General features: G+C 43.8%; 1 protein-coding gene across 1 annotated transcript in view; it reads right to left on the reverse strand.

The window, feature by feature from the left end:
* The window catches only part of KCNMB2 (potassium calcium-activated channel subfamily M regulatory beta subunit 2), a 276,413-nt gene that overhangs the window by 188,780 nt on the left and 64,768 nt on the right, over positions 1-22,865 (reverse strand). The gene's annotated exons all lie outside the window — the stretch shown is intronic.

Below are 22,865 nucleotides of genomic sequence, written 5' to 3' on the forward strand. Positions count from 1 at the left end.
GTTGAAAACTACCTAATTTCCTCTGTATATAAACTAGGTTCCTCTGAATCAGTGGCAGGTTCCGGATCCCGTTGCAACTTGTACCGCCTGCAACCCACCACTGCTCTGTATATAGTAAGGTAAAGGTAAAGGTTCCCCTCATACATATGTGCTAGTCGTTCCCGACTCTAGGGGATGATACTTATCTCTGTTTCAAAGCCGAAGAGCCAGTGCTGTCCGAAGACATCTCCGTGGTCATGTGGCTGGCATGATTAATGCCGAAGGTGCATGGAACATTGTTACCTTCCCACCAAAAGCAGTTCCTATTTTTCTACTTGCTTTCAAACTGGTAGGTTGGCAGAAGCTGGGACAAGTGATGGGAGCTCACTCCGTTATGCGGTGCTAGGGATTCGAACCGCTGAACTGCCAATCTTTCTGATCGATAAGCTCAGTGTCTTAGCCACTGAGCCACCAGGTTCTCTGTATATTCTAGGCATATCCAAACAACGATTCCAAGAACTGTGTGTGTTCCACAAGTGTTTCCCAAATTTTACCATTCACTATAAATTTCCATGTGATGGGTAGGCAAAAAAAACCTCCACCCCTAAATATCTCGGGAGTGATCACAGTACTTGTATTAATTAAATTCCAATTTGTATTACATTAAATTTAATTAAAATCCAGCCTACTGTTATTTGTGGTTTTGTCCACGCCATGCTGCTTATATTATTTCTGGATCCCTGCTATTCAAAACCGAGATGGGCCTCCATCTCCATAAAGTCTGCAGAGTCCTGATATAGGGGAATTTATTTGATGGCCTGCAAAATTCATTAATGAGTGCTCCTTCTACAACAACTGTAGCATTAGTTGCACATCAAATATACGTTTGCTCATCTATGATAAATTTTGCATATTTATAGCCTCGGGCTACGCGATTGATTAAAACCATTCCCATGTTCAGCTCTGCACCGAGGTTGTCCATTCTGAACGTAGCTACTTCTCTGCATGGCCTATTTATATTTTAAATCCAATGCCTAATTATTAAAATGGAAATTTCATTTGATGCTACATTAACTCCAACCTCTTTTCTACCCTTGAAATAGAGGGCTGGAAGTAGAAGAATGACTACTATTATTTACAAGGCATGGGCTGCGTAGAGCTTCACGGACACTTGCCTTTGGCAGCTCTGCAGCTCTTCATCCGGGAGGCACTGCAGATTCTGCAATCAGCATTGCAGATTCCAGTTTGGTATGGGAAGGGATGATTCTTTACGTTGAAGCTCAAGTGAGAGTGTGTAGCCTCTCTCATTTATGTCAGTGGAGAGGACAACTTTCTATAAATATCCCTTCAGTGAAGAGACTGATTTTTTGCATTCTATTTCTGCATTCTATCTATACAACTGTACTTGCTCAGCCTGGTTTCATTACTGATAGGTGAAAAAACTAGGTGGAGAATTTTTGCTTCGTTTAATAACTTTGCAAAAGGAAGTTTGAATCTTCTTGTTGTTCAGTCACTAAGTCACACCTGACTTTCTGTGACCCCCATGGTTCATAGCACGTGAGAGGCACAGTGGCCTAGAGGTGGAGCTCTCGCAATCAGGAGGCGGTGAGTTCGATCCTAGGTAGAGGCAAATATTTCTCTCTCTGGGCACAATGAGAATATAACTCTGCATTGGTGACAGGAAGGGCATCTGGCCAGTAAGCACTCAAGCTTCATTCAGTTGCCCTGACTCCACCCCGATACAAGGGATTACGGTGTCATTAAAAAACAAACAAAATGGATCATAACATGTCAGGGCCTCTGTCTTCTACTGTTTCCTGGAGTTTGCCCAACCCATCTTCACTGCATCAATGACACCAGCTAACTATCTCATCCAGTGCCATCCCATTCTCTATTTGTCTTCCATCTTTCTCAACATCAGAGTCTTCTCCAAGGTGTCCTTCACACGAGGTGGCCAAAGTATTTGAGTTTCAGCTTCATTATCTGTCCTTCCAAAGAAGAGTCAAGGTTGATTTCCTTCAGGATTGACTGATTTGATTTCCTTGCAATCCAAGGGACTTTCAAGAGTCTTCTCCAATACCACAATTGGAAAGCATCAATTCTTCGACACTCAGCCTTCCTTCTGGTCCACATTCCACAGCATTGCTACTACATCACCACAGGTAGCCCTCAACTTAACAACAACAGTTGAATCCCAAATTTATGCCGCTAAATGAGAAATTTGATGTGGCAAGAAAAGTCCCATTTGATGACTTTTCTTGTCACATTTGTTTGGTGAATCCCTGTAATTGCTAAATTAGTAATGTAACTGTTCAGTGAATCTGGCTTCCCCATTGACGTTCTCATCAGAAAAGGTGATCATGTGACCCTGGAACATTGTAACCATCATAAATGTGAGTCAATTGTCAAGCATCCAAATGTACATCACATAACCATGGGGATGCTGCAACAGTCATAACTGTGAAAAATCATCATAAGTCACTTTTTCAGTTCCATTGCGATTTCAAGTGGTCACTAAGCAAACTGTTGTAAGTTGAGGACTATCTGTCCTGGGATTTTGCATGTAAACATAGATAAAGATATAGATGACTAATACCAAAACTGAAGTTTGAAAATACTGGAAATCCTCACTGATGGTAATTGAGTCCTGGGACTCTGTTGCTATATGATGGGATCAGAAGGCATGACATCATGTGATTGCACCTACATATGAGGGCAGTTCCAACAATCCCAGTTTTTGCCATTAGCAGCACTGTCACAGCATCATGTAGTGATGTTATTGCCCATTTGTGACTTCCTGCTGGTTCCCTCATTGGCTTTGCTTCTTAAAAGCTGGCAGTGAAAGTCTCAATGGTGATCTCATAACTGTGTAATGTAATTGTTACTAGCTATAAATGTTCTGAAGTAGATGCCCTGTTACCCCAATGGCAACCTAGGATTGAATTCATCCATCCATCCATCCTTATCTTTCATCCGTCTATCTATGCATGATAGCAGTCTTCCAATATCTCAGGGGCTGCCACAAAGAAGAGGGAGTCAAGCTACTCTCCAAATCACAGGGCAGGACAAGAAGAAATGGGTGGAAACTAATCAAGGAGAGAAACAGACTAGAACTAAGGAGAAATTTCCTGACAGTTAGAACAATTAATCAGTGGACCAACTTGCCTCCAGAAGTTCTGAATGCTCCAACACTGGACGTTTTTAAGAAGATGTTGGATAACCATTTGTCTGAAGTGGTGTAGGGTTTCCTGCTTAGGCAGGAGGTTGGACTAGAAGACCTCCAAAGTCCCTTCCAACTCTGTTATTCTATTCTGTTCTGTTCTGTTCTATTCTATTCATCTATCTATCTATCTATCTATCTATCTATCTATCTATCTATCTATCTATCTATCTATCTATCTATCTATCTATCTATCTATCTATCTATCTATCTATCATCTCTCTCCCTCTTTCTCTCTCTATCTATCCTATTTCCATCTGTCTGTCTATCTTCATCCATCCATCCATCTGTCCATCTGTCTGTCTGCCTGCCTGTCATCTGTCTGTCTGTCTAATCTGTCTGTCATCTATCATCGTCGTCTTTTTTCTGCTGTTTAGGATCAACCTCAAGAGTAAGTGAACAGTCAAGAAACACAGCTACAGGCTAGCCACATGCTAGCACTTGGTAGAGTAGCTATAAAAACCTTTGGAAAAGATGTTCAGATGTCGTGATGTGTCTATAGCTACAAAAATCAGAATAGTTGACACAATGGTATTCCCTCTGACATCTTATAGAAACAAAACAGGGACATTGAAGAAGCTGGCTTCAAGGAGTATTAATGTTTTTGAAATCAGATGTTGGAGAAGACAGAATAACATGGATGGACAAGAAGACTTGACTCATCAAAATGAATGAGATCAAATCAGACAAATCAACCCAGAATTCTCATTCAAGGCAGAAATGATCAGAATAAAACCTCCCCAATTGGACACATTATGCAAAAACTTAGCTCTCTGGAGAAATCTGTAATGCTGGGAAAAGTGGAAGGAAAGAGAATAAGAGGGTGGCCAGCAACAAGGTATGGTGACAATGGATACACCATTGAAAGGCCTGAAGATCTAGGGCCAACCTGTTATGGAGAACATCTATGTGTATGGGTGTTAAGTCTTGACACCAACTTTTTGGCAATGATCAATCAATCAATAAATACACAGTTGTTGGAAGAAATATCCATCTGGTTCAGTTCCAAGCCAGGGGAAAGGCACTGGAGACAAAATGGAGGCTGATTGGAAAGAGGGTTTAATGGTGAACAGGACCACAAAGCACATAGTCCTGGTGCAGCTGACCACATGGAATTGAGATAGAGGGGAATTTATATCTTCTCTTGGGCTTTGCACTTGACCTTCCTGTTCCTGTGCAAGAACATGTATTCTATTGGCTGTTGCAGGGGCCATAGCTAACTTTATAGGTTGTCTGAGTCTCAGGTTTGGATGAGGTTTGCTGGGTGCTGCAATGCCCCCAGGTGATTGTGCCATGTGGTGAGCTCTGCTGCTAAATAGTTTAACCCAGAGGTGGTATTCAGCAGGTTCTGACCACTGAACCAGTAGCGGAAATTTTGAGTAGTTCAGAGAACCAGTAAATACCCCCTCTGATTGCCCCCCCATCTATTCTCTGAGTCCCAGCTGATCAGGAGGAAATGGAGATTTTGCAGTATCCTTCCCCTAACACGCCCACTAAACCATGCCCTCAGAACTGGTAGTAAACATTTGAATCCCACTACTGGTTTAATCCTTTTATGTCCTGGAGGGTCATGTCTTAATCCCATCACCCCGGAGCTGGAAGTCTTTTGTCTTGTAGCCCACTCTTCTAGGAGGGGTGGGTTCCCTCAACCTCATACACACACATATATAACACCTGCATTTATATAAATATTGTTAGGTAACCTCCCTGTTGGGAGACCAAGTACGTTCAGCGAAACGTTGTGAGCGTTGTATTGGAGAACACACAAACCAGCATACAGAGACACTGCAGTTTAAATAGGCTTTTACTTTCGTGGAAATAGAGGTATCAGAGTCCATCAAACAGTCCAAGTCATACACGGATAAGACAGTCAGTCATCAACGTCTTTCAGTTAAGGGATAATCTAAATAACATAGTCCAGTAATCATACAAACAGTCCGGCATTCAAAGTTTGCTAGCAGTTGCAAAACTTACAATAGCTCACGGCACTCAGATCAGATCAGCATCTAACGAAACAGAGAGAGTACTAACAGTTATTCTGGCTCCCTCTTATGGCCGATTGAGGAAAACAGCAACCAATCACATTTTACAGTATGCTTTAAAGAAACAGGTACAACATTGTTACATGATTTATATATATCCAACCCAACCGTTAGAATTATATTCCTAACCAATATGATTTTGGAGATATGCATAAAGGGAATATTTGTAGCTCAGGGTTGAAATGGGGGGTGGTCCTTGGTGCTCTTTAAGTTTGCTTGTTTTGTTGCAGACATTTCATTAGCCGTCATCAACACACTGATGCTGTTACCTAGTTTGGGTAATGAAACATCTGCAAGAAAACAAGCAAGTTCGGAGAGCACCAAGGACCTCTCGTATGTATAGTATGCATGTGTATACAACACATACATATGCATGGCATTTGTACTGGATCTCATTATGAAAACCCATTTTCTCTCAGTATCACAATCTACTTTAACAGGTAACTAAAATAACAGTGACTTCTGTTTTTACTGTGTTTTTTTGTGCACTTGCTAATTCTTATTTACACTTTTTTGATGCAGTACCTTTTGTTGTTGGGGAGGTGGGCTATAGTATGCAATTGTGGCATTTTATTCTATTGTTGTATTTTATTTCTATCTCCCACTTTGTTCAGGAAGGCTCCAGAGTGATATAAGAAAAGAATAAGAGCACGCTTAAACTAAGATACATAATAAAACCAGTGAACTTTAACAATAATAAATCCGAAACATCAAAATAGATCTCCCTTTAATAAAGAAAAGTATATTATCTAAAAGACAGTTCAGAGATAGCAATTGTATAAATGTCTTGGTAAATGGGAGTGTACTGATAAAGGAGAATACTTTTAGCTGAGGGTTGAAATGAGGGGTCCTTAATGCTCTCTGAGCTTGGTTGTTTTCTTGCTAGTCTGAGCACTGATGATGTTACCTAGTTTGGATAATGAAATGCCTGCAAGGAAAGAACCGAGCTCAGAGAGCACCAAGGACAGGTTTAAGGTTTAAGGTTAAGGTTTAATGGATTTGTATGGCGCCCAATCCTGAAGGACTCCGGGCGGCTTACATAAAAAACAGTTTAAAAAATATTAAAGGAATTTAAAATACAAGACAAAGCGAATTAAAAAAGACACAACATGCACTCAATCTTAGTGGGGCTGAAGCTCAGTCAAAGATCAGCAGCCCCAGGCCTGCTGGAACAGCCAGGTCTTAATAGAGTTTCGGAAGGCCGAGAGAGAGGGGAGGGTTTGGATCTCAGGGGGTAGATCGTTCCATAGGGCCGGGGCAGCTACAGAGAAGGCTCTCCCCGAGGAGCCGCCAGACGACATTGTGTAGTCGACGGCACCCGGAGAAGGCCCACCCCGTGAGATCTTATTGGGCGCTGGGAGGTATGTGGCAGGAGGCGGTCACGGAGATATCCAGGTCCTAGGCCATGTAGGGCTTTAAAGGTGATAACCAGCACCTTGAAGCATGTTCGGAGACCAATAGGGAGCCAGTGCAGCTCGCGGAGGATGGGTGTAACATGGGTGTATCTAGGTACAAAGACAGGAGTGTCTTTGATGATAAAGGTAACCTTATATTTCCATTTAAAGAAAATTCTGTAATTCGGTGTTCCTACTGCTGAGAAAACCCCTCTCCTGACTGGAAGTCAAAAGTGTCAGCTAGCTAGAATTTGGCTGAACTTTCCCAGAAATTTGATTTGATATGGCATAGCTAGAACTGAATCTTTGTCGCTCATAGTTACACTTGATACCCTGTGTTATATACTCCTGAATACAAATCAAGCTGATTTGTACATTAATAGTCAAGACTATGGTTTTCCCAGTTGCAATGTATGGCTGTGAAAGATGGACCATAAGAAAGGCTGAGCACCAAAGAATTGAGGCCTTTGAACTATGGTGCTGGAGAAGACTGAATAAGCTTAAATGGACTCTGGAGGATGGTAGAGGAGAGGAAGGCCTGGAGGAATGTTGTCCATGGAATCATGATGGGCCGGACACAACTTTGCAACATCAACAACAACTTTATTATCACTTTTTCTGTGTACATACTGGCACACATTAAAAATGAAATTCTGATGCCTGCTCTCAAAAGTAACATATACATACTGTATTTTTCGGAGTATAAGACACACCAGAGTATAAGATGCATCAGGGTTTTGAAGAGGCAAATTAAAATTTTTTTTTGCACTCTGCAGACCTCCCCCCAAAGGCCCATTTTTCATGAAAATGGGCCGGTTCCCCCCGCCAAAGGGCATAAATAGCCTTTAGGAGGCTTGTAGAGTGCTTCTGTGGGGGTAGGGGGGGTAGAAAATGAGCAAAAATGGCCCATTTTTCACTAATTTACACCCTCTATATAAGACACACCCAGATTTTCAGCCTCTTTTTTGAGGGAAAAAGGTGCAATATATATGCACACATACACATACACATACTCTCTCTCTCTCTCTCTCTCTCTCTCTCTCTCTCTCTCTCTCACACACACACACACACACACACACACACACACACACACACACACACACACACACAATATCACAGTTGGAGAAAAAGTCTTGAGAGTTAACAAGGTTGATACTTTATGGTATAAAGTTACAACAGAGTTTATTTGCTCTGTTTTGGATGCTGTAAGCCCCCCCCCTCCAAAGGTAATAAAGAAAACTGGCCATGGAGAAGATGTTTAGCATCCCTGACAATATTGCAGACTCTGGTCAAGCAGCACTTATATAAGCATGTCCTGGATAGAAGGAAGTCATAATCAACTTTTAAGGATCCCATAATCCATTGTGGGTTGGTATCTGAGCAACTGAATGGAGCTCAGTGTTTACTGACCAGATGCCCTTCCCTGTCGCCATTACGGAGTTATGTTTATCAGATATGTTCTCATCGTGCCCAGAGAGAGAAATATCTGCCTCTAGATTGGATAGATCACAGCCTCCTGATTGTGAGGCGAGAGCTCCACCTCTAGGCCAGCGCACCACTCCCTGGATAGAAGGAAGTGAACTTCCAATATTTTTTTTCTGCTGTCCTCACCACTCTCTGCACAGCCTTCCTGTCCAAAAAAGTAATTCTTCCAAACCAAACAGTAATACAAATATGACAGGATGCTTTCAATCATTTCTCTACAGAAAGTGGTAAGGGCAGGGGAAGTCTTCTGTGTGTTCTCACTTGACACACAAAATGCAGTTGCTGCTATGCCCACCCCACCAGTGTCTCACTAACCTACTTGTTAGCTACACACCCAGAAACTTTATGCTACTAACCATCATAACGTAAGCATGGCACTATTTGGCCTCAGTCACTGGAGTGAGTTTATCCTAATTAAGGGAGGGTGTGGCATATGTACCACGTAAAACTGAGCATATATTTCCTTGTTATTGAGGTCACTTGTGCTTCTCCTAATGGTGAGTATCAAGGACAGCTTCCATAGTACATACTTTGGCTTTGCTCAGAACAAGCCAATGTCCGAAGCTCTAGGTCTGAATATCACTGATCTCTGGATTCTGCATCTGGGGAGGATTTTTTTGCTTCTCATTTAAGCTAAGACAACTCTAAGCAACTGTCAAACACCTGCATTGTCTTTCCTGATTTAGGTGGAAAGGGAAGATAATTAAGTATCATCAGCATACAAATCACATTGTATTTCAAATCTTCTGCTGACCATGCGCATTGACTTTATGTAGATGCTGAACAGCAGGGAAGAAAAATAGCATTCCTACCATAAATACCATGGGTCCAAATAATAATCTCCCCATGCCATGGTTCTGATAATATGCCTTTAGGCAGAATGTCATTGTTATAATGCAGTGCTTCCAGTTTCCCATGCACTCAGCTGCTCTGGCAATATCCTTTGATCAAGGCTGTCAAAGGACACAGAGAGATCTTGGAGGATCAATACAATTGCATCTCTGCCTCTCTCCTGATAAAGATATATTAGGGCAACCAAAGGTATCTTCATGTCAGACAGACTTAGACAGATTTAAATAATCAGTTTCTTTTAAGCAAAGTTGTACAAAGTTTTAAAGCAAAGAATGATGTTGGTCATCACTCTTGCTACTACAAAGGGTATTTTCAAGGTTGGGTGGTAGTCAGGGGTGGGTTTCTGCCAGCATTACTGCCAGTTTGGTACACGTGCAATATTGCACAGTGCACAGTTGCCTATAAATATGTCTGCACATGTGCAGAACTTTAAAAAGGTAAAAAAAAAAGATATTGTGGTGACCGGGGAACCAGTTCAGGGTTGTGGCGAGCATGCCGTCCCTACCGGTTTGGAGACCCAATCGCCATTTCTACGACCGGTTCCACCGAACCAGTGCGAACTGGTAGGAATCCACTTCTGATGGTAGTTCTTCAAAACTTCATAGTCCTCAGAGACTTTAGCAGCCATGATAGGTGGGGTGTGCTGCTGGAGGTTCGCAGGGGTTTGGGAGAACCTCTAGCTAAGATTCTGTGCAGTTCAGAGAATTCCCCCCCAAATCCCACTCCTGCCTGGCCCCACCCACCCACCCACCCTGCCCCACCCCTCCCTGGAGTCCCCATGCAGCCCATTTCGGATGCAGGTAAGTGCAGGGCACATGTGGAGGCTTGGGGAGGGTAAAAAACAGGCCTGCCAGAAGTTTGGAAAGACCAGAAACAGGCCAATTTCTGGCCTCCAGAGGGCTTCCAGAGCCTGGGGAGGCCATTTTCACCCTCCCAGAGGCTTGAGGAGCCCAGGGAGGGCAAAAACACCCCCCCTTGCCGTGGTGCAGGAGGCTGACTAGGCTATACCCACCATGGCCATGCTCACCAAGCAACCGGGCAAAGAACCCCTTGCTAAAACTTTTGAAGCCCACCCCTAATGCTAGGTAAAGATCTAGAGAACAGATCACTGGATAAGCGTATTATCCTTCTTCTTTGGGCTACAATGACTAAAACAGTTTCCACAAATTCTGGCAGATTTTGCAGTAAGAAGAGTGATACATAAACCCAACGAAGCCCATAGCAATTGTGGCATTTATTTCAAAGAGACCCAGAGGTACTTTTCCAAAAGACAGCTAGACTTTCAGGGGTGCTCTTGTTTGAAAATATTTCACTTCTCATCCAAGAAGCTTCTTCACTTCTGGGGCATCGCCTGACAAAGAACTGCTGGATGGTTTATCAAGACATAATGATGGTAGAAAATTACATCTGTTTTATTTACCCCAACTTCCATTGTAAATCAATCAGCATCAGAGGTGGTATTCAGCAGATTCTGACCAGTTCTGGAGAACTGGTAGCGGAAATTTTGAGTAGTTCAGAGAACCAGTAAATACCACCTCTGGCTGGCCCTGCCCCCATTTATTCTCTGCCTCCTGAGTCCCAGCTGATCAGGAGGGAATGGAAATTTGCAGTATCCTTTCCCTGGAGTGGGGTGGGAATGGAGATTTTACAGTATTCTTTCCCTGCCATGCCCACCAAGTCACACCCATCAAGCCATACAATGCCTACCAAGCCACACACACAGAACCAATAGTAAATTTTTTTGAATCCCACCAAAGAAAAGCATCCCTCACTTCTTATAAAGCACAGAAGGCATTTCGGAACAATTGGTTTCACAGCAAGTTCCAACAATTCATAGAAAGACCAGTGTCTAAGTATAAGACATCTAGTATCTAGCTGAACAAAAAGAAAATCCCCAAATTTTGTAAGATGACAAGACCAGACCCTTTGACCTGGTTCCCTGCTTTTGCACAGGAGGTTCTCACAATCAGCTCAAATCTTACGGGAAAGATCTGTATTTTTATTTTTGGAAATCTCTTCCTCTACAGAACTCAGGCCAGGCAGTTCCCTTTTCATGATCACTTGAAACAACCATCTTGTTAACTAAAAATGTTCCTCAAATCAAGCTTGACTCTTGGTGACCATGCAGACCCAATCATGCCATTTTCTTGGCAATGATATAGGAAATGATTAGCTTCTGTAGGGTTGCCCAATGCTGAAACTTATATCTTACATTTACCTAGGAAGGTTAGAGGGGGTGGTGCTCATCTCCATTTCAAAGCCGAAGAGCCAGCGCTGACATGAAGATATCTCCATGATCATGTGGCCGGCATGACTAAATGCCAAAGGCACACAGAACCTTCCCACCAAAGGTGGTTCCTATTTTTCTATTTGCATTTTTATGTGCTTTCGAACTGGTAGGTTGGCAGAAGCTGGGACAAGTAATGGGAGCTCACTTTGTTATGAGTACTCGGGTACTTGAGAGACCGCCTACTGCCAATTACCTCCACACGACCTATTAGATCTCACCGATTGGGCCTCCTCCGAGTTCCATCTGCTGGTCAATGCCGACTGGCAACCACGCGGAGGAGGGCCTTCTCGGTGGTAGCTCCAACCCTACGGAACGATCTCCCCGTGGAGATTCGTACCCTCACCACCCTCCAGACCTTCCGCACAGCCCTTAGAATCTGGCTATCCTGTCAGGCCTGGGGCTAAGAGTGTAACCCGCCCGAGTGGTATGAATGTTGTGTTTTAACTATGTACTGTCTTATATGTAAAAAGTCTGTCTTCCCCCCTTCCTTTTTTTTGGATTGTAAGCCGCCCTGAGTCCCCTCAGGGAAAAGGGCGGCATATAAATAAAACTCAATACAATACAATACAAAAAAATGTGGCGCTAGGGATTCGAACCACCGAACTGCCAACCTTTCTGATTGACAAGCTCAGCATCTTAGCCACTGAGCCACCATGTCCCTAGACCTTATGAGCTAGAGCTTACTAGCATGCCAAATTACACAGCCACTGGAAATTAACTGCAATTGAGTATTAATTAACTTGTCTTCCCACACTATAATAACAATATAGTGAAAGCTCTCCTAGAGAATGGGATAGGAGAGAATTATTTTTCTTTTGTTCTTTCAGTACTGCCTTCATCATCTGAAATATAATCACTATTTGCACTTTAGACACCTAATCCACCAATATGTCTATAAAGTTTTGAAATGTTAGCAAAATTTACACCCCCCTGACCTTGTTCTTTCACAGGACGTCTGTGAAATTGAGATTCCAGTTCTGCTACTTAGTTTGTCTTTTCATGTTTGCAAACACCTACCGAGGAGGACGCTTCATTTCCAGAGACAAAGATACACTTTCTGTTGAAAGAATGAGTCTGTCAAAGGTGATTGTTATAAGAATTCCTTTTAAAGGCGTTGCGTTGCTTTCACCTTTGATAGGGTTTCTCCAGTGGGATTTTTGCAGGCAGCCTCTGAGAGTCAAATGCTTCAAGGTGTTTTGCTACAACTATCCATGGCAATAAGGAGCGACAGCTATTTCACACTTCAGTGGAACCTGAGTATCTTTTAAGGGAAGTTAGCTTAGGGGAGAAGAGGCGGCTTCTCTGGCAAATCACCCTGATCTTCCCGGATATAACTGGTTTGCATTTGTATTTACCATACAAACACTGATGAGTTGCAATTTTTAGCCTTCAAAATATCCTGTGTGGCATACAATCTTAATAAAGGACATAACCTCAAGGTTGCTAAAATAAAAAAAGAGAAACAGAGTCATAAAACCAGAATCCTCTGGATTCCATCTGCCGGTCAATGTCAGCTGGCGACTCCCCAGGAGAAGGCCTTTTCTGTAGCTGCTCTGGCCCTATGGAACGATTTTCCCGTGGAGATCCAGACCCTTACTACCTTTCCGGCCTTCTGCAAAGCGACCAAGACCTGGCTGCTCCGGCAGGCCTGGGGCTGTTGATTTATCCAGCCCCATCCTAAGTTACAAATGTTGTGGAATTTTAAAGTTGTCTCTTTTTAAATTTTTGTATCCCCCTTCCTTTTTACCTGTAAGCCGCCCTGATTCTCTTGAGAGTGGGCGGCATACAAACCCAATAAATGATGAAATGAAATGAGAGTTGGAAGCAGGGGTGGGCTTCAAAATTTTCAGCAGCGGGTTCTCTGCCAGGTTGCTGGGTGGGCATGGCCATGGTGGGAGTGGCCTAGTCAGCCTCCTGGATCACAGCAGGGGGGCACGTTTTCACCTTCCCCAGGCTCCAGAGGCTTTCCTTCAGCCTCTGGGAGGGTGAAAACTCCCTCTCCGAGGGCTCTGGAGGCCGTCAGGAGGTTGGAAATAGGCCCATTTCTGGCCTTCAGGAACTTCCAGCAGGCTCATTCCCCCCCTCCCCGAACCTCTGTGTGGGCCCTGCTCTTACCTCACATCCAAAACAGAGTGTGTGGAGATTCCGGGGAGGGGAGGGGCAAGGTGGGCAGGGCCAGCCAGGGGTGGTATTTGGAGGTCTTCTGAACTAGCCATAATGTTAGCTACGGGTTCTCCCGAACCTGGGTGAACTCGTAGCAGCCCACTCCTGGTTGGAAAGGCATATTGAGAGCATCAAATTCAACCTCTTGTTTGGATAGGAATTCAACTTGAAGTTTTCCAGGGACTCCATATCCAATATCTAGGAGCCCAATATATTCCTGGGGAATGGCTTAGTAAAGTTTTTGTAATGCAACTACAAGCAGGACACAACCAGAACCCCAATGAGAAATTGGAATCTGCCTTTGTGTTTTCTCCCTGCTCTCCCTTCCCTATCATGCCATAAATTTGCAGATTGTCAAGAGTTGACAACTAGCGTAAAATATTCACAATTAATACTAATGCACATTATAACAATGCCATAGTGAAATCAACAAATGAAAAACTGACAGCGATATCCCACTTTTCCTCCCTAATGCTGTCCAGAAAAGTTTCGACCAGATTTGCAATACTTTGGGGTGTTAAATTAAATAAAAGGGATTGTCACCAAAAGCCACTGTTTCCAGCTCATAACCTTTCAACATACATTGTAAGAGTGAGGAACCACTATCAGCTTTCCTGGGATGCTCATGTAGGGTAGATCAGTTCTGGCAGTCTTGAAGTTAAATTCATTATTCTGTGTTCTGTACTCTGGGAGACTAGAGAATAGGTCTTGACCTTCTTTTGTGTCATATCAATTCAAACATTTGTCATATTTCATCACGCAATCATTTCCTTTCAGAAGTAAATGTGCCTAGTCCATTTAATGTTTCTTCAGAGGGACTTAGTTTCCAGACCTTTGATCTTCCTCATTGCCCTGCTTTGATCATGTTTGAATCCTTTGGGTTAAATGAGGTGCACTCTCAAGAATGGTGCTCTGTTCTGATCCCAGTAGTTTCAGAAAGGTAACTAAATGATGCCACTGCACATTGTGTTGGTGCTAAGGAACATCTCTTTGGAACAGAATCCAAAGCAGTGCAGAATTCTAGTGGTTTATCTCAAAATCTTCTGTCTAACCAAACCAGAGTTGTCCTTAATTGTTTAAAATACACCTGCACACAGTCAAGAGATCCCATTTTCCATCTCTTAGGACTCTTAATCTACTTCAAGACAAGGTTTTCCCTCCAACACTCTATGGTTGAGAAAGCTGGACTTTAAAAAAAAAAACAGGATAGAATGAGTATTTTAACTTTGTTGTTGGAGAAGACTCCTGAGAACATCGTAGGCAGCCAAGCAAACAACCAATTAGTCACCGAACAAATTAACCTAGGTATCAACATTCTGACTGATGAACCCAACTGAAACAAGCACGTTTGAGACCTTCCAATCTCCGAATACAAAACTTTATTGACTACATCATTTCAGCACTGATGAAGGCAAAACCAGCTCTATTAAATTCCCATGCAAACCCAGATAATAACCAAATGTCTTGATTCCCCAAAAAGTTCTGCGTTCTGGACTCAATGACGGCAGAAATAAGAATTTATTCATTAAGTTCATTTAATGGATTCATTTTCTCATTAGCGAATGCATATCCCTGCCCCTCCTCACCATGGTGCAGGAGGCCGACAAGGCTATGCCCACCTTGGCCATGCCCACCCAGCAACCAGGCAGGGTAAAATTTTTGAAGCCCACCCTTAGCCAGGTGACTGCACATCTTCTAATCTTGCACTGCTTGTTTGAGTTTGTCTATGCTCTGGCTGGTGTCAGCTTTGATGGTGTCCACCACTGTGTTCTTTGGTGGACTAGTTTCCTTTACTGTTAACTCTTCCAAACATAATTGCTGTGAATTCTTCCACACGACGTGGCCAAAATAAGTGAGACATAATTTTCCCATCTAGTGACATGACTGGTGTTATGCGCTCCAGAACTTGCTTGTTAGTCACCTTTGTTGTCAAGAATACACAGGAACCTTATTTATTTATTTATTTGTCTTGTATGCCGCCCACTCCTGGAGGACTCCGGGCGGCTCACAAAAGACAAGGGAAAGTGGGAAAACGAGACAAAGACAACATATTAAAAACAAAACCAACATTCACAATTTCCGTGGAGGTAAATGCTTCTCAGCCCCCTCCAGCCTGCTGGAACAGCCAGGACTTGGTGGCTTTGCAGAAGGCTGGGAGGGTAGTAAGAGTCCGGATCTCAACAGGGAGCTCGTTCCAGAGGGCCGGAGCTGCAACAGAGAAGGCTCTCCCCCGGGGAGTCACCAGCCAGCATTGGCTGGCAGATGGAATCCGGAGGAGACCTAACCTGTGCGATCTAATTGGTCTAAGAGAGGTAATCGGCAGGAGGCGGTTTCTCAGGTATCCAGGTCCGATGTCATGTAGGGCTTTATAGGTAGCGACCAGCACCTTGAAGTGGATTCGGAAACTAATAGGTAGCCAGTGCAGCTCACGGAGGATAGGTGTAACATGGGTGTACCTTGGTGCACCCACAATCGCTTGTGCGGCTGCATTCTGGACTAATTGGAGTCTTCGAACATTCTTCAGCCCCATGTAGACCTTCTCCAGTACCATAGCTCCAACAAGACAATTTCATTCCAGTTAAATTCCAATTAAAATTGCTTTTTAAGGTCCAACTTCCTCAGTCACAGGTAGCCAACCAACATAAAGACAGAGGCCTTTTTACAGACAATAATATTTATATAACCCTGTGACAGGGGAGCCTTAACTAATGCCGTCCCCTTTGCAAAAGCTTACTCAGCTTTGCTCCTTGCTCTTCAGCTCCCCTTTCAAGTCCCACCAAACAAATGGACTTATTTTATTTGATTAAATGTCACGGAGAACCCTGCTAAGCGTGTTAGCACCGAGCGCGGAAACTCTTTATACTGTATGGCAATTTTTCCTCGTGTCAAAGATGCCCAGATGACTTTCTCTCAAGAATGCAAAACTTGGATGCTGAAGAGAAGCATGAATAATGGAAACCATCTGTCAAAGAGGCTTTGCTCTGCCCCAAAGCAGGGCTCTGGGAGAGTTTGCCATTCATTAACAAAAAAAAAAAAAAGAGAGTGTACGTTAAACCCACTCTGTGTTAGTTTTCCAGAGCGTTGGATAATCCCATCTTTGGTCTAATGATATCAGCTTTCCTGAAGGAATTCGGATCAATTGCCTGCAACAGAAACTGTGTTGGCCTATATGGAACGGAGTCTCTAGAGCAAGAATGGGTTCCTACCAGTTTGGACCAGTTTGGCCGAAGCGGTAAGAACTTGGTTGGACACGTGACTATACCGGTTCTATCCTGGGCACCCCCCCATCTTTATTTTCTGTTCTGCACATGCACAGAACCATTTTCATTGGGAAAAATGTTTTTTTTTCCCCTTTTATAATGGTGTGCGCATGCCAGTCCCAGAGACGAGCCATTTTTCATACAAACGGAAGTATTTTTTTCCAGAAGGGTTTCCTTCGTAGGTCTATGAGAGAGTGACCAAACCAAGGTCATCCAGTTGCCTTTGTACCAACTTGTATCAACTTGTACCAACTTTGCCAACTTGGGTAAGTTGGGACTAGAAATCACAGTCTCCTGATTTCCAGGCCGATCCCTTAACCCAGGGGTGTCAAACTCAACTTCATTGAGGGCTGCATCAGGGTTGTGTTTGACCTTGGAGGGCTGGGGTGGACATGACCAGGGTGGGCATGGTCATCTTGACATCACTTGCATCAGGAGCACCTGTGACCCAAGTGCTCTGCCAGCGAAAACAGGCTCCCAAGCTCTGTTTTTGGCTGTAGCGGCCTCCTGCAATCCTCTGCCCTCCATAGTTCCATTTTCGCTGGCAGAGCAGAGGTGGCATTCAGCCAGTTCTGACAGGTTCTGGAGAACCGGTAGCGGAAATTTTGAGAGTGGGGAGGGAATGGCGATTCTGCAGTATTCTTCCCGTTCCATGTCCACAAAACCATGCCCACAGAACAGGTAGTAATATTTTTTTGAATCCCACTACTATGGCAGAGGCGTTGTGGACCAGTACTTCACTGTTTCCAGGGCAGCCCCATGGGCCAGATCTAAGCACCTTGAGTTTGACACCCCTACCTTAACCGATACTTATCTGCATTTCCTTGAATTTGACCATTTCTTTCATTTGCTTCAATCTATGTAGAAGAGTACGTGACTTCCAAATTTCCAACCAGATCTTTCTCAATACTAGCTTAAAATGCCAGGAACTGGAGTTGGGAATCATCTTGATATCTGGGCTACATTCTTCCTCTGACTTCTCAAAGGATAACACAGTATATTGATTTTATTATCAGTCCTCTCCCTTAAACCAGATAGAAAACACACCTAGAGGAACTAAATCTACTTTATTGCAAGGCTACCTTAACAGAATCTTGCAGGTCTGAAGGAGCAAACTTCCCATCATCACTGGTACTTTTCTCCATGCATGCTCCTTCTTCTTCTCTTGACTGGCAGTTCCCTAGGCAGCATCTTTCTACATTGTCCCCCAAGGTCATCCTCACATTGCTTTACATTTGTAGAATAAAGCCAATCCATGTTAAATCGTTGCACAATGGCCTACATTGCAGTAGTACAGTATCTAATAGGATAACATTTCTGTAAAACGGCAAAGCTTCTTTGCATTTGTCAAATGTGCTTTAAGAAATTGAGCCAAGGAAGATAGCTATTATAATAGCGAATACATTGCACTCTCATCAAAGATGCATTCTAGTTAGTTAATATACAGCCATGGTGTCAACTCTATATATACAGAAGTAACTTTTCATTGGAATCAGAGTAAATGAACTGTAATAACTTTTTGTCATAGCAAAAAGGGGCTTGAAGGGCAAAATAATAACTTAATTAACACAAGCCATTCAGTGGCTTGGTTGGGACTGGAACTTTGTGCAATACTGTATATACTAATTGACTAATACATAGCAATAGCAATAGCAGTTAGACTTATATACCGCTTCATAGGGCTTTCAGCCCTCTCTAAGCGGTTTACAGAGTCAGCATATCGCCCTCACAGTCTGGGTCCTCATTTCACCCACCTTGGAAGGATGGAAGGCTGAGTCAACCTTGAGCCGGTGAGATTAGAACCACTGAACTGCAGATAACAGTCAGCTGAAGTGGCCTGCAGTACTGCACTCTAACCACTGCGCCACTTCGGCTCTTGATAGAATACATGATAGCAATAGCACTTAAACATACATACCACTCAGGGGTGGGTTGCTGCCGGCATTGCTGCTGGTTTGCTGTGCACACCATTTTGCTATGTGGGCATGTGCAGTTGCTGAAAAATTGGTCTGTGCATGTGCAGAATATTAAAAAAGGAGTAAAACATATGCAGGCAATGGCATGGATGAGAGGGGAACTGGTTTGGGGACGTGGCCGGCCAGCCGTCTCTACCGGTTCGGTGATCCAGTCACAAAATCCACTACAGGTAGAAACCCACCTCTGCTGCTACTTCACAATGCTTTACAGACCTCTCTAAGCAGTTTACAGAGTCAGCATATTGTCTCCAACAATCTGGGTCCTCACTTTAGTGACCCTGGAAGGATGGAAGGCTGAGTCAACCTTGACTGCCAAATGGCAGGCAGCCACCAGGCAGCAGAAGTAGCCTGCAGTACTACTGTCAGCCTCTGCTTTGCTACCGCTTTTCGGCTGCCATTGAAACAGGGAGCGGGGGCATGGTATTTGGGTGGGGAATCATAATGTACTGGAGGAGTATTGTTAGGAGTTATTCTGTCCAGCTCTCTGCACATGTGGAAGAAGGGAGTTTCCCGCCAAGGCCAACTGTCCGGCATTCCAACCTGATGATGCTTTTTGAAGACATCTCCCACCTGACGGATGGCTGAATTATTATTGGACTATGAACTGGGGTCCCAAGGGGAGGGGATTGAATTATACATGATATCTATTGCTTTCGCGCTTTTTTACTCAGACTCAGCTTTGCTTTGCTTCTCATCGTTTGTAATTAGTAAAAGTACACTTAATTCTAAAGCATGGAGTTGAATGGTTTCTTTCTTGATTATTAAACGAAGGAGCACCTGACAACTGCACTCTAACCACTGCGCCACCATGGCTCCTGATCCTTTTTCTAACCCTAACAAAGGACTGAATGATATATTATCATGCAGATAGAGACAATGTGAACACATTCTGATTATGGACAATAGTGCACTACTTGCTTGGAAAGTACCACATGAATGGTCTAACTAACATCTGCACCATGCAAAACACTAGGCTGGAAAATGTAATCAGTTGAGCTGTGGGGCCTTTGGTGTTTTCTGAGCTTGGTTGTCATCTTGCAGATGTTTTATTACCACCAGGACCATTCCCACCAACACTGATAGGGAAGGACAGTAGAATATAACATGAGGGAAAACCTCACTCCCTATTAGCACTGATGATGTTGCCTCATTTGGTAGCAAGAAAATAGCATAGCATAGCATAGCATAGCATAGCATAGCATAGCATAGCATAGCATAGCATAGAATAACAGATTTGGAAGGGACCTTGGAGGTCTTTTAGTCCAACCCCCTGCTTAGGCAGGAAACCCTATACCATTTCAGACAAATGATTAGCCAATCTCTTCTTAAAAACTTCCAGTGTTGGAGCATTCACAACTTCTGGAGGCAAGTTGTTCCATTGATTTAATTGCTAGGTTACTTCTCTCCTTGATTAATTTCCACCCATTGCTTCTTGTCAAAATAACCAAGGTCAGACTGTAATCAGTATGTGAAATAATGCAAGAAAACACTCTTGCCAGACAGGTTTCTCCATTTTTCCATTAGCGCTACTGGGTAACAAGTCTGCAGGGAGCATATAAACCATAGCCAGATTTGGCCAAGACTTGGGGCTTGTGCCAAACTGGTTTCAAAGTGAATTTAAGCTGTTCCTTCCTGTTTCAAAGGTAGGCTTCCTTCTGAAGTCACTTAAAAGCTTCTTACGTCTTTTGCTGTAAGGAAACTTAGCAAGGCCAAGCATTTCTTTTTATATATTATTTATCAAGGCTTCCATATCCCTAAAGTCCCAAAGGTTCTAAACAGCTCAAAGAACCACATAACCCTGGGTTAATAACATCTGACACACAGAACACTAAATAACCACGGCTGTGCCACTCATAGAACTAGGTTAAACTGCCCATCCTCAAATTCAATGTGGTGGCAGCTGCCTCAATATCTGAGAAAAGTTATTTAGCAATAGCAATAGCACTTAGACTTATATGCTGTTTCATAGTGTTACACCAGTATCTAAGCAGTTTACAAAATCAGCTTAATGCTCCCAACAATCTGGTTTCTCGTTTTATCGACCTCTGAAGGATGGAAGTCTGGGTTCCACCACAAAACCGTGAAGCCCTTATCCGGGCCAACATAAGTGCGGAGGGCAAATCCGCGCCGTTCGAAGCGCTAAGGAAAAACGCGATCCTAACGCGATGACATAATCACGGAGGGCAAATCTGCGTCTTCCGAAGTACTCAGCACCCTAAAGCTAACCCTAAAGCTAACCCTAAAGCTAACCCTAAAGCAAACCCCTAAACCTAATCCTAACCCTTACCTTAATTTAAATCGGCTTTCTGCCGCCGCACTGTTTTAAAGCACCCTTCTGTCGCCGCGCTGTTGTCGCGGCGGTAATGACGTGCGGTAATGAAGTCGCGGCTTTAGCGACGCGGTTTTATCACCGCTATTTTGACGAGCGCGGTTTTGTCGTGCCACGGGAAGTCTGAGCCAAGCTTTAATCGGTCAGGATCGAACTCCTGGCAGTGAGTCATCCCACAATATTGCATTCTAAACCCTGCACTACCAGGGGTCTTGTTTCATAGATCACTGAGAAGTTTCATCTCCAACATCACTGTATGTGGCATTCCCTCAAAAAAGACAGGCTCAGCAACGCCAGTCTTCCAATCTCATGTGATGGGCAAATTCATTCTTGAGAAGGCAGATTTATAGTATCTAGAACAATACATTCTCCCACTTTCAAACATTATAGCTACACTTGATTGTTAAGTGCTTGCTTCATATAGAAAAGGGAACCAGTTGGGCGATTAACACCAAAACTTTGCATAGTGTTATTAATGAAAGGCATTTAAAGAGTTGAAAGTGGGTGAAATCCAGAGATGGATTCCTACCAGTTCGCACCTATTCGGTAGAACCAGTTCGTCAAATATACCGAACTGGTTAGAAGAGGTTCCACCAGTGGACCCGGAAAGCAGGCCACACCTACAGAAGAGGTTCCAAATTTTTTTGAAACCCACTACTGGCAAGGATCTTCTAACTTGACAGCTTTAAGACTTGCATGCTTCAGTGCCAGAATTTCTGAATAACTACTTGGACTGACCTAAGTACTAATTCATAATTTCATATGCAGTCACATGGGTGGCAAGCCACTCCCACAAAGGAAGCCATACCCATAGAGTAGGTTCTAACAATTTTTGAAACCCACCACTGGTGAAATCCCTCCACAAAATTGAACTATAGCCTAGAACCGTGTGACACACAGTGCCCTCTCTGTGGCAGTGGTGGGTTGCAGGAAGTATGCCCTGGTACAAGCGTACTGGAGCCTGCCTGGAGCACTGGATACTGTTCCGGTACGGTGCTCCAGAGGACCCACCCGCTCACCCAAGCTCCTTACCAGTCTTTTAGGTTTTTGGCGCACAGCATGTACAGTGCCTGCGTGATGCTCCACTGAGCAGCTGGAGCATCACAGAGGCTCACGGAGGTGCTAAGATGCATGCACACGCTGCACATGTCTATGTGGATGTCGCTGGGCCCGTTCCAACCATACCAGTTGGAACGAGATCTGGAACCCACCACTGCTCTGTGGGCACGTGAGCTGTCACCCAAGTTCAGCTTCGCGACACAAGCACCCATGCCTCCCACCAGCCAGCTAGTCTCTGGGTCTCTGCCGCGAATGCACGGAGGGTGAGGCGCATGCAGGGGCCTGTGTGTGCATGTGCGGAGGTGCATATATGGTGCATGTACATGCACGGGGGTGGGGTCCACACATTGCATTTTGGGGATACGGCATGCATGTGTGCATTCACACACATGTGCATTCATGTGCATGTGCACGCACTTCAGGCACTTGGTCTGAAAAAGGCTAGCCATCCCTGTCTAGAAGCTATGATTTTTGCTACCTAAAAGAATTAACAAGACGACTTTTTATTGTGTCCACAACATTACTTATGCTGAGTCAGTTGGAGTCAGGTAGCATCAAGATTGAATAAAATAATAAAATTTTTAGCATGAAAAAAAAAGCTAGGGAGAATGGTAGGCCCTTGAGCTAGGGGGAAGAACCCATCTCAATGGGAAAGCACATGGCTGTTTCCCCTTTCCTTTGCAACTCAGGTTAAGTCACCACTAGGCAGTAGTAGCTTCTGTCGGAACCTTAGCAAATCAACCCTTTGGGCCAGCGGTGTAATCCTCTGAAGTCTGCTACCAATTTGGTGAGTCTGCTTCCGAGCGTGCGCATTGT

Source organism: Thamnophis sirtalis, unplaced genomic scaffold (assembly GCF_051295495.1).
Source record: "Thamnophis sirtalis isolate CommonGarterSnake01/CBP01778 unplaced genomic scaffold, rThaSir2_p1.2 scaffold_11, whole genome shotgun sequence".
NCBI classification, from domain to species: Eukaryota; Metazoa; Chordata; class Lepidosauria; order Squamata; family Natricidae; genus Thamnophis; species Thamnophis sirtalis.